Source organism: Montipora foliosa, chromosome 5 (genome assembly GCF_036669935.1).
Source record: "Montipora foliosa isolate CH-2021 chromosome 5, ASM3666993v2, whole genome shotgun sequence".
NCBI lineage: Eukaryota > Metazoa > Cnidaria > Anthozoa > Scleractinia > Acroporidae > Montipora > Montipora foliosa.
The window spans coordinates 6580275-6592792 of NC_090873.1; the positions used below are offsets into that span (position 1 = coordinate 6580275).

The following is a 12518-nucleotide window of genomic DNA, read 5'->3' on the forward strand; positions in this document are numbered from 1 at the left end:
AGTCCTTAAGGGGTTGCAGAAACCTTTAGGGGCAAAAATTCTCATGACTCCCGACGAACGTGACAAAGGCAACTGACGACACATTAAACTCAGCAGTGATCGAAATATTCTGGAATTATCGACCCGTCTTAAAAACTTGGTTAAAAAAATAAGAATGAGAAGACAGAAGGAGCACAACAGTGTAAGCAATTAACACTGAAGCAAGGAAAGCATGAAAGGGGACAAGCAATCTTGGATTGAAGAGATTTCCCAGAGCAATGAAGATAATATCTAAGAGAAAAAAACAGATATGAAAAAATTCTCCTTTGGTGAAAGATCTAACCAAAGCAAACTAAGGACAACTCAACACCATTTAGGACAAAGCTTAAGGTGGAAACTGCGTGAAAGAAGATAGCACAATCTAAGAAGATAGATAGAATACACTACCTTCCAAGACTAGCTCGGCTATTTGCGTGTACATGTAGTCTGACTGTATCTAAACCTGTTTGTGGGTTTATGGAAACTATATAAAGCAATAAAACAAACAATACAATGCATCTAAGACCAGTACAATCACAGCGCAAACCACGCGAGATTCAGTCGTATTGAAGGTTCTACTACCATCTAACACAGACGATAGCCACATCCTTCGGGAAGAAGTAAACACAGCTGTGAGTTAATTGAACCAGTGAAAGCAGCATAGGTGGACGACAAGGAAAGTAAAGTAAAAGGACTTTATTTAAGTGTCTATTCGTTCTAGCGCTGGCGCACTAATTCTGGACACTGTAAAGTGAAATTAACAATTAACGCAAATCGAGTCAAATGTCGTTTAGGAGAGGGGAAAGCCGGAGTAGCTGGAAAAAAAGACTCTCGGTGCAGAGTAGAGAAACAACAAACTCAACCCACATATGACGCCGAGTCCGGGAATCGAACCCGAGCCACATTGGTGGAAAGTGAGTGGTCTCACCACTGAGCCATCCCTGCACTCCCACGACAATTCCAGTAGAGGTCATCAAAGAGGTTGGAGAAGCAATAATGATTTCTTTGTTAGGAATCTTCATGCAACAGGATCTCGCATATAGGCTAATGGCAAGCAACATGAAATAACACAGTCACTTGCCATCACCTTCCCCCAAAAAGACAATCTACAGCAATGTAAGAACTATCACATCATCAGCCTAACAAGTTATGATAGAAAAGTCATGTTAACTATTTTGTTGAATAGGCTAAATCACGTGCAGAAGAGTAAGCATTCCTTGAAAAACGGCCCAGAGCCGCGGAGCAGATCTCAGTCAATCTCTTGAAATCGTGTAGGAGAGTTTTCTTAAGTTCGGTACCAACAAATCTCTAGTATGTATTTGTGAATTTCAGAGATTTTTGACAAAATCTAGCTTGCACCCTCAAAGTGATCTATGAAGATGTACTATTAAATCAATTCCGACCTAACAAATATCAGTTATTGGATACCATAAAAGTCCCAAGTGCAGAGCGAATCTGATTCAGGTCAGTTGTCAGAGTCAGACACAGGAGTATCCATTTCCAGCATCTCCTTTGAAATCGTGAGCAACGACATGCATTCTGCAGATGACAGTTTCGCAGAAAGATAGTCGAAGGAAATTAGAAAGAGAGAAGGATAGGGGACCGTGTAGAGAATAAAGGGAGGAAAAAAGAAGAGAAAGAAGGAAGAAGAAAGGAATTCGCCAATTAAATTGAACACCTGAACAGTATCCATTAAATTTACAACAAATGGATTAGATCAGACAAAACTGATGAGCCATGGTAACAAATGAGGATACTCTCAATTATTGGACTGACAACAACGGCACTGTCAAAATCAAAGGTCAACTTGCATGGCAAGGTCTCGCATAACTTGAGATGGCTCACTTTAATTTCAGCAATTTTAAGAAACTGTCTTAATAGAAGAATTGACTCTTCGTTTCTGCTTCACAGGCGATCCTACGGTACCGTATCAAACACCAATTATTGCTGAACAGATGTATGCATTGGTTGCCAAATCAACATGATAGTCACCTAAAAAAAACTCTATGATTATTGTTTTAATGCTTTGAGATCTCAAACATAAACTTTGTGACCCCCATTTTGATTGATGAAAATGATCTGCAAAGTTTAAAAGAAATTATATGATTCGAATTTAGAGCAACCTTAATTTTTCCAGTTTTGAAGAAGTCTGGGGACAGAGACAGGTGGAGTGGGAAGTTGGTCGTCGGAAACTGCACAATAGCAAGTTGTTGAACAATAACACAATGGCTTTGTGGTCTTGTATTTTACATCACGAAGGCAGAGCTTTTGTTTCACAGTTCTACGAGAATAAATGTTCTTTCTAGAGAAAAGGAATTGTGAGTGTACCTAGTCCTATCGTCCTGGTCTGGATTTCTTTCTCGTATTTTGCACACCAGTTTTAAACTCTTCTTTGGCGTTCCAACGGTCTTCCAGACCACTGGGATAGATGAGGATTATTAGGCTGATTTAGCAACAGAACGGGAACGTCAGTGGCGACGTCGCGCGCAGCAAAACTACCAATGGGAATTTAGAATAGAGAAGAAAAGAGTGGACTCTACTCTATTCTGAATTCTCATTGGTGTTTTTTTCTGCGCGCGCCGTCGCCACTGACGTTCCCGTTCTGTTGCTAAATCAGCCTATTGTTGTTGCGGATGATGATGATGGCGAGGCACAGAAGCAACCACTGCATGCATACAAGCATTGATACAAATCCGCATTTGGGAAGCAGGTTATATAATTCTGCTGTTGTTGTTGATGACTGTCAAGCTAACGCTGCCCTTGTCACTGGTTCACAAATGTGAACTTTCTATTAAAAAAATTAACTAGAGACACATCTTATGTCGAAAACGAGCCAATGCAGTAAAGGATTTCGTTTCATGAAAAGCTCATAATTTTTGAGAAGTTGGAATGTCACTTGCTCAAATAGGATTTTAAGGTGAAAAGTTTTACATTTTTAAGCAACAACTTTACAATCAAATGGCACAATCTGTTCAGGGACTCATTGCAGTTTTTGAAGAAAAAAAAAAGTGCCGTGCTGAATACTGGTTTTTAATGGAACTCTTCTTTGTTATCTGGGAGCAGTTATTCAAAGGGTTATCTCGATTAAGTTTAAAAATTTAGCCGTTAAAGGTATAGTTTTAATCACTTTTGGGAGTTGTTAAGGACGGTGCCTACTATTGTTAATGCGCATACGTTCTGCGCATCTCGAAATACTCGATTTCCTATTGGTGATGCTTACCAATACAGTGATATTTTTGCGCGGTTTAAAACTATCCGGAGAAAGTAGATCTTAGTAAGTACTCTTGGTATCCAAAAAGAAAATTGGGGTTAAGGTGATTCCTTAGTAATAGAAGTTGTCGTAAGATTTTTTTAAAACTTTTCTCGATTGTTCCCTATATTATGGTGACTCGAAATGTGCAATCAAAAAAGTAGGTCACCAAGCTCGTTTGAGAGACATAACTTGCTCAAGTTACTCATTTAAGCATTGCGCCTTCATCTATCAAGGACAAGTTTATTCCATCGGTTCAGGCTACGTTTTGCAGGAACAGGAAGCACAGCTTTGACGTAATTCTTGAAATAACAAAACAGGTGAATTGTGTTGCTCAAAAGGAATAATTTAATGTTTGTTTTATGGCACAGGCACAAGTCTTAAAAAGGCACTGACTACGAATGTTCTTCGGGTGCGTGATCTCGAGGAGACAATTTTGTGTCCACGAGTGATGGCTACGAATACTATCTTTCCTGTAACTTTTTTTTCTGACGTAAATTTTTTGTAATTTTTTTACAGCGCAAAGAAGATCAGTAAGAGAATAAAATTATGCCAAAAAAAAGATAGGTCACCAACCTCGTTTAGGAGAAAACAGAAAGCAAATCAAGCTCGACCCCTCGACAACACGTCTCCCAGATAGCGCGGTTTCACTTTCACTGTCGAACTTAAATGTTCTTTAGCATCATCAAGGCTATCACTCGACTTTTTGTTTTGTGAGAGTTGAAAAAGTTTCTTGTTTTGCTCTTTACTGCTGTGCTCTGAAAACGGCCATTCTTCTTTATAGCGAGCTTTCCCTCGCGAAAGGTCGCCATTTTGAAATGTTTTTGGCCACGTTCGATATATCAATATTCACACATGGGTACGAGTCTTTATGGTTTAATTTAAACATTTTTTTGTTTAGAATATCCGTTGAGACTTGTGAGACAAAGAGCCATGAAATTTGACCATAAAGCCTCTTAGCCATGCCTGAATACGAACGGGGCTTACGCTCTGTTATGCGCAGAACAGGATGCGCAGTGCAATACTAGGGAATCACCTTAACCATGCATTTTTGAGAGATAATTAAGCTTCAATTTGAGAAAGAACGCCATACATTGCTTTGTATTTTAAAGCTTTTTTACAATATTATTCATCAATTATCTTTAAAAAATGCGTGGTTACCCCCAATTTTCTTTTTGGATTTCAATAACACTGTGCTGTTAAGATCTAGATTTCCTGCATAATCATAAACCGGGGCAATAATACCTTTGAATCAGTAGGCACCGTCCTTAAAATGAAATCCGTGTTCCAGTGTCCTAGTATTCCATCCAATATTTATTTTATCTCAGAGCTCCATAATGCACTGCTGTCCGGGTGATCCAAGATGGCGGATAAGAAGAGGATTGTCGTAACGGGACAATATCCAAGGTAATCTTTTAATTTGATTTGCTAGTTTCTCGAAGAAGTGATTTAAAGATTTTTGTACGTCTTAAGTTATTTTAGTGGGGCTTCGAACAACTCCTTTTATGCATTCATCCCGGCCTGTTTTGGGGTAAGAGCTTTGAGAGAGAGCTTAATTTAGTCTCAAAGCTTTTTATAATAAACTCTTTTCAGACAGGCGACAGCACAAAACAAACACACACTGTTAGAGAAACAGGATAATAAAGCACAACACTGTTCTTATGCAGCATAGAATGCAACATAAGCGAAGTAGTATTCACTGGATCTTAACGTGATGGTAAAAGGTTTGATTAGTGTCTTACTTGTAGACTTCACTGTAGGAAAGAGTAGTAAGTGTACAGTCACTGTAATGTAAAGTGTACATGTAGCTCTTAATTATTTGAATTCGGAGCAACTGCAGAATACCCCGCCACAGCTAACCACTATTGTTTCCCCTATGCGGCATCTTTTGAAGAACGAGACTTAATACAATAGAGCCTATTCTTATTCAATGAGATGCAAATAAGTGGCGGGGTATTCTGCAGTTTAGCCTTGAATTCTCATACGTGTAATGTGGCTTATTAAGTTTCATCCAGAGACTCTAGTAGGGGCTAAACTTCAGAATACCCGGCCACGATTGCGTGACATTAAATGCATGCTCCCGCAGTCCCGAAGTCAATGAAAGTTTGAGCTGGTAATCTAGATAATCTAAGAAGACTTTTTATGAGGTCGTCTGAAGAATATAGCACTCGTTTACTGATTAAGCCTAAGCGCTTGTTTCAGTGATTAAGTCGAAGCACTCATTTAAAATATTAGCTTTCAATTTGCGATTTGGTTAGCCACACTTTTTATAAGATCGTCTGAAGTATATAGCACTCGTTTACTGATTAAGCCTAAGCGCTTGTTTCAGTGATTAGGTCCAAGCACTCTTTCAAAAATTTTAGCGGTCAATTTGCGGTTAGCTTAACTACACTTTTTATGAGACTGCGGGAGCAGCAGTTTTACCCCCATTTCATATTCATTCTTTTTCCACTGCGGGAGTGCGGGACTGCGGGAGCAACAGTTTCTTCCCCATTCCATATTCATCCTTTTTCCACTGCGGGAGTGCGGGACTGCGGGAGCAGTAGTTTTACCCCCATTTCATATTCATTCTTTTTCCACTGTGGGACTGCGGGAGCAACAGTTTTTCCCCCATTCCATATTCATCCTTTTTCCACTGTGGGAGTGCGGGACTGCGGGAGCAGTAGTTTTACCCCCATTTCATATTCATTCTTTTTCCACTGCGGGACTGCGGGAGCAACAGTTTTTCCCCCATTCCATATTCATCCTTTTTCCACTGCGGGAGTGCGGGACTGCGGGAGCAGTAGTTTTACCCCCATTTCATATTCATTCTTTTTCCACTGCGGGACTGCGGGAGCAACAGTTTTTCCCCCATTCCATATTCATCCTTTTTCCACTGTGGGAGTGCGGGACTGCGGGAGCAGTAGTTTTACCCCCATTTCATATTCATTCTTTTTCCACTGCGGGACTGCGGGAATAGCAGTTTTACCCCCATTTCATATTCATACTTTTTCCACTGCGGGAGTGCGGGACTGCGGGAGCAGTAGTTTTACCCCCATTTCATATTCATTCTTTTTCCACTGCGGGACTGCGGGAATAGCAGTTTTACCCCCATTCCATATTCATCCTTTTTCCACTCACACGGGAGTGCGGGACTGCGGGAGCAGTAGTTTTACCCCCATTTCATATTCATTCTTTTTCCACTGCGGGACTGCGGGAGCAACAGTTTTTCCCCCATTCCATATTCATCCTTTTTCCACTGTGGGAGTGCAGGACTGCGGGAGCAGTAGTTTTACCCCCATTTCATATTCATCCTTTTTCCACTGCGGGACTGCGGGAATAGCAGTTTTACCCCCATTTCATATTCATACTTTTTCCACTGTGGGAGTGCGGGACTGCGGGAGCAGTAGTTTTACCCCCATTTCATATTCATTCTTTTTCCACTGCGGGACTGCGGGAATAGCAGTTTTACCCCCATTCCATATTCATCCTTTTTCCACTGCGGGAGTGCGGGACTGCGGGAGCAGTAGTTTTACCCCCATTTCATATTCATTCTTTTTCCACTGCGGGACTGCGGGAGCAACAGTTTTTCCCCCATTCCATATTCATCCTTTTTCCACTGTGGGAGTGCGGGACTGCGGGAGCAGTAGTTTTACCCCCATTTCATATTCATTCTTTTTCCACTGCGGGACTGCGGGAATAGCAGTTTTACCCCCATTTCATATTCATACTTTTTCCACTGTGGGACTGCGGGACTCCGGGAGCAGTAGTTTTATCCCCATTCCATATTCATCCTTTTTCCACTGCGGGAGTGCGGGACTGCGGGAGCAGCAGTTTTACCCCCATTTCATATTCATACTTTTTCCACTGCGGGACTGCGGGACTCCGGGAGCAGTAGTTTTATCCCCATTCCATATTCATCCTTTTTCCACTGCGGGACTGCGGGAGCAGTAGTTTTACCTCCATTTCATATTCATCCTGTTTTCACTGCGGGAGTGCGGGACTGCAGGAGCAGCAATTTTCCCCCCATTCCATATTCATCCTTTTTCCACTGCGGGAGCAGCAGTTTTACCCCCATTTCATATACTTGCTTTTTCCACTGCGGGAGTGCGGGACTGCGGGAGCAGTAGTTTTATCCCCATTTCATATTTATCGTTTTTCCGCTGCGGGAGCAGTAGTTTTACCCCCATTTCATATACTTGCTTTTTCCACAGCAGGAGTGCGGGACTGTGGGAGCAGGAGTTTTATCCCCATTTCGTATTCATCCTTTTTCCACTGTGGGAGTGCGGGACTGCGGGAGCAGTAGTTTTATCCCCATTTCATATTCATCCATTTTCCACTGCGGGATTGCGGGAGCAGTAGTTTTACCCCCATTTCATATACTTGCTTTTTCCACTGCGGGAGTGCGGGACTGTGGGAGCAGGAGTTTTATCCCCATTTCGTATTCATCCTTTTTCCAGTGCGGGACTGCGGGAGCAGTTACTGTAGTTTTATCCCCATTTCATATTTATCCTTTTTCCACTGCGGGAGTGCAGGAGTGCAGGAGCAGTAGTTTTACCCTCATTTCATATACTTGCTTTTTCCACTGCGGGAGTGCGGGACTGTGGGAGCAGGAGTTTTATCCCCATTTCGTATTCATCCTTTTTCCAGTGCGGGACTGCGGGAGCAGTTACTGTAGTTTTATCCCCATTTCATATTTATCCTTTTTCCACTGCGGGAGTGCGGGAGCAGTAGTTTTACCCAGGCCCATTTCATATACTGTACTTGCTTTTTCCACTGCGGGAGTGCGGGACTGTGGGAGCAGCAGTTTTATCCCCATTTCATATTCATCCTTTTTCCACTGCAGGAGTGCGGGACTGCGGAAGCAGTAGTCTTATCCCCATTTCATATTCATCCTTTTCCCACTGTGGGAGTGCGGGACTGCGGGAGCCATAGATTACCAGCTCAAACTTTCATCGACTTGGGGACTGCAGGAGCAAGCATTCAATGTCATGCAATCGTAGCCGGGTATTCTGAAGTTGCTCCCTAGTAGGTTAGAGATTTAACTACTCAACAGGTGAAACCATTTATTACAGCAGGGCGTAACTAATCGATCGAAATCGATCATCGAAAATGTAATCGATTAATCGATAATACTCGATAATACTCGATATTTGTCAATTGATTAGTCAATTTAATCAATTGAAATTGATAATCACAAATTTTTTATCACATCGGTGGAAATCGAAAATCAAACACGCGATTTGATCTTATCATAACACTGCATATCACTTTCCTTCAAGCTTACCTTCGAATCCACTTACTTTCTTCAATGGTAGGGACTTTTCTTTTTTTTTTGTGACTCATTCTAGAGTAAAAATGCAAACTTTTTGAAAGAGAATCTTCGTCCATTTACTTTTCGATAGTTGTCGAACAAATCGATAAAATCGATAGCTAATTACAAAAATCGATCAAAATAGATAGTCACAAAGACGCGAGTGATCGATTTCTATCGATTTCCGATATTAATCGATTAATTAGTATCGATTACGATCGATTTCAATCGAGTATCGAAAATATTGATTAGTTACATGAACGCCCTGATTACAGGAAGCTGAATAGCACTGCAGGAAAGTACAGTACTTTACGGTTAAAGTGTATATGACAGATTTTTCTTTATTCACTCAATCGAAACATCATGGTTTTCTGAGATATAAATAATGGATGAGTTCACTCTCTTGATTGCATCATGGGTAATCAGGGCAACATGGCGGGAAATTCAAAGGTTTGTATGGAAATTAAAAGCAAAATACATGTACGTATACTATGCATGACTCTACTTTTTGTAGACTTCCCCCTTCATAAACCAAACAAATAAGTTCATGTTCACAACTGAGATGGACTAGACTTGGTATCTGTTCTTTGGAATTCCGGCTTTTCTTGTTTCCATACATTCTCTGTAATTTTGTGCCTTTGGAATTACAGGAAAATTATGTATGGCAGAAACTCTTTTTAATAAATGAATTTCTGCAATAGCCATTCTCTCCAAATTTATTCTGCCGTACCTTTGAGCGCATATCTTCTGTTTTGGAAAATAAAAAACCCAAAATTGCATATCATGATTACTTTTCGGCAGGTACAGTACGTGTATTTTTTGCAGGTTGCAGGTTGCAGGTTGAAATTTAATTATAACTGGATATACTTACCGTGACTGTTACATGAATAGCTAACCTTAGGCCTAATTAGGCCTAAAAAAAAGTTTTTAGGCCTAAGGTTAGCTATTCATGTAACAGTCACGGTAAGTATATCCACTTATAATTAAATTTCAACCTGCAACCTACAAAAAATACCTGCTGAATACTTTTCATCATTTTGAACTTTCTTACAAACCTTTGAATTTCTCTCCATCTTGCCCTGATTACCCATGATGCACTCAAGAGCTGTAGACGCAGGATTAGTGCATGGTCACGGCTGCCTTCATAGATTTCAAAAAGGCATTCGACAGTGTGTCGCACGTCATTCTCGAAATGAAATTAGAAAGGGACTTTGGCATATCAGGACCACTCTTGGGCTCGATTACATGTAGAAGTTATCTAAGTGAAAGACAGCAATTTACAATTGTTAATGGATCGACTTCAGAGATGATACCGGTCTCTTTTGGAATTCCTCAAGGGTCCGTTCTGGGGCCGACACTCTTCACCCTTTTCACGAACGATCTTCCATCCTCTGTGTCTTACTGTTCCGTTTATATGTTTGGAGACGATACAACAGTTTACTGCATAAGCGAAACGGCAGAAAAAAGTATTGTCCTGTTAAATTATGCATTCCGTGAATTAAACGAGTGGTGTTTAATTAACAGATTAACACCCCACCCAAGTAAAAGTGAGGCCATGCTAATCTCTAGAAGAAACCCCCCATTAATACCCCCCCGATCTTCATTGGTAACTCTACAGTTGAATGGGTATCGAAATCACGATTGCTGGGAATGACAGTCGATGAGAAACTGACTTGGACTCCGCATATGCTGGAACTCAAAAAGTCATTTGCTAAAAAATTAGGATTACTTAAGAAGTCGAGATTTCTCCCTAGGAACGTCCGACCGGATCTCGATCTACTTTAAGATAATTTTGCCTTCAGTGACCTATGGTCTCATACTATGGGGATCTTGTCATAATTCCGACTTATTTTAGTCCCTAGAAAGACTTCACTGCAGGGCTGCGAGACTTATCTTTAATTTGCCGAAAGACATGACATCTGCTGATGTATTACAGCGGGCCCAATGGCAGACTCTGTCCATTTATTACAAATCAGCCATTTTTATCTGTTTCCACAAAGCTTACCACGATAGGTTACCTAACACATTAATTGATCTGATTTTTAAGATACGGGCCACAAATTATTTAACCCGGTCTTGCACCTCTTTAATTGTTCCACGCTTCAACACGCGTTATATGATAGACTCTGCCGCGTTTAGAGGCTCAGCCCTATGGAATGCAGTGACCAACAGTTGCAGTACCTTGACAAAAAACATTCCGTATCGTGACCTCAGACTAAAGCTCAAATCCCTAGTTAATTTTAATGAATTTAGTTTTAAGATAATGTCTACATCCACTTGTAATTTTAGAAAAGATGACTTTGTATATATTTAAATTTATGTCTATATTCATATCTGTCGATACCGCTAATTTTAAGTTCAGTGTGCTTTTTGTATATATTCTCAGTTAGTTAGTGATTAGTTATTGTAAACGACCCCACAAGCTCATGTAGCTTTAATACTCATCGTTTGTCTTCTATTGTGTGGAATCTCCTCACCCCGGATCTCGCTAAGACATGCAATGTCAAGAACTATACTAGGATGGCTTATAAATCCGACAAATTACCTAACTTAGACTTTCAGGCTGAATCTCTGCAAACAATGCTTCACAATAATGATAACGATTTTCTATATTATTAAGACAATTTTAGTATATTTTTATTCCTTAAGTTTTAGTTTAAATGCACGACCCCATAAGCGGCAACGCTTAATCACCATCGAGTAAAAATAAAAGCTCACTTGTATTGTATCATTTCATATGGAATTTGCTAAGATTTCGATTTCTCTGAAACAGTTTTCTAAGGGTAAGTCACCCGGTACGGATGGCTTAACTGTGGAGTTTTACCTACATGTAGCCTTTTGGGAGTTTTTAGGTCAAGAACTTGTCAACATGCAGCCTCAACCACACTTTTGAGACGGGTGAAATGTCAATCTCGCAAAAAGGAGGAGTCATTACTCTAATCCCAAAGAAAAATAAAAATAAAGCCTTTGTAGATAACTGGAGACCAATCTCGCTTCTCAATACTGATTATAAAATCGCCACCAAAGCGATTGCTGCTAGAATTTCAAAAGTTTTACCCGTTCTAATAAATGGAGATCAAACTGGTACATTAAAGGCTGATCTATTGCGCAAAATGTACGTTTGATTGCTTACATTATAGAATGCACAGAACCGCTTAACATTCCAGGCATAGCTTTGTTTCTGGACTTCAAAATAGAGTTTCGATAGCATAGAATGGAACATCATTTTCCCGACCCTAGAGACTGTTGGTTTCAATCTGCCCTTATTACAGTGGGTTGGGACTTTTTATAACAATAATGAAAGCCGTGTTATAAATAACGATCACGCGACACCTTTCTTTGAGTTAGAACGCGGCATAAGACAGGGTTGTCCGCTCTCCGGTATTCTTTATGTAATTGCTGTCGATAATAATTATTATACACTGTAGGAAACTAACATTCAAACGACTGTGTCTAGTATGCTTCATCAGTTGGGTCTTGGAAAGTCAGGTAATACTGATGGGCAAATTTGCTGTAATTTCAAACTGTTGCACTAGACCAGTCTTGGAAAATGTAGTAACTGTGAAAAGAGGTGAAAAACACAAATTAAAGCTATGTATTTTTTCTTAGAAAGCTACATCTGGATCTGTTGAAGTTGTGAAGCAACTGGCCATCTGCTGTCCAGGGTAAGCATTCATAATTCAAGAGCAAAGTTCTGATCTTACGGTGCAGAAAGGCTAAAAGAAATGGTGACTGTAACTAATGTAGTTTAGCAACTGAAGGTGATTATGCACACATTAAATTCTTGTATAATTATTTATAATTTATAATTATTTAATTATCACCCTTAAAGGAAATTTAATTAATAATAATTGTTTTTGTTGACTAAAAGGAGGGTAGTCCATTATAATTATGGCGGCATGCGGAGTGGTCTGTGAAAGGTTGTCTGCATAGCATGGTCAACATGAAGTCCACGGC

The 12518-nt window shown here is 40.2% G+C and overlaps 1 protein-coding gene across 3 annotated transcripts in view; it reads left to right on the forward strand.

Annotated features, from left to right (window-relative positions):
- The window catches only part of LOC138003490 (loricrin-like), a 92072-nt gene that overhangs the window by 71485 nt on the left and 8069 nt on the right, over window positions 1–12518 (forward strand). For 2 of the 3 annotated variants that reach the window (XR_011123581.1, XR_011123582.1), the window contains exons 2-3: window positions 4597–4675; window positions 12171–12226. The gene's annotated coding sequence lies outside the window, so the exon portion shown is untranslated. Of the gene's footprint in view, window positions 1–4596; window positions 4676–4861; window positions 4993–12170; window positions 12227–12518 lie in introns of all 3 variants that reach the window. The other variant, XR_011123583.1, reaches the window with a different exon arrangement.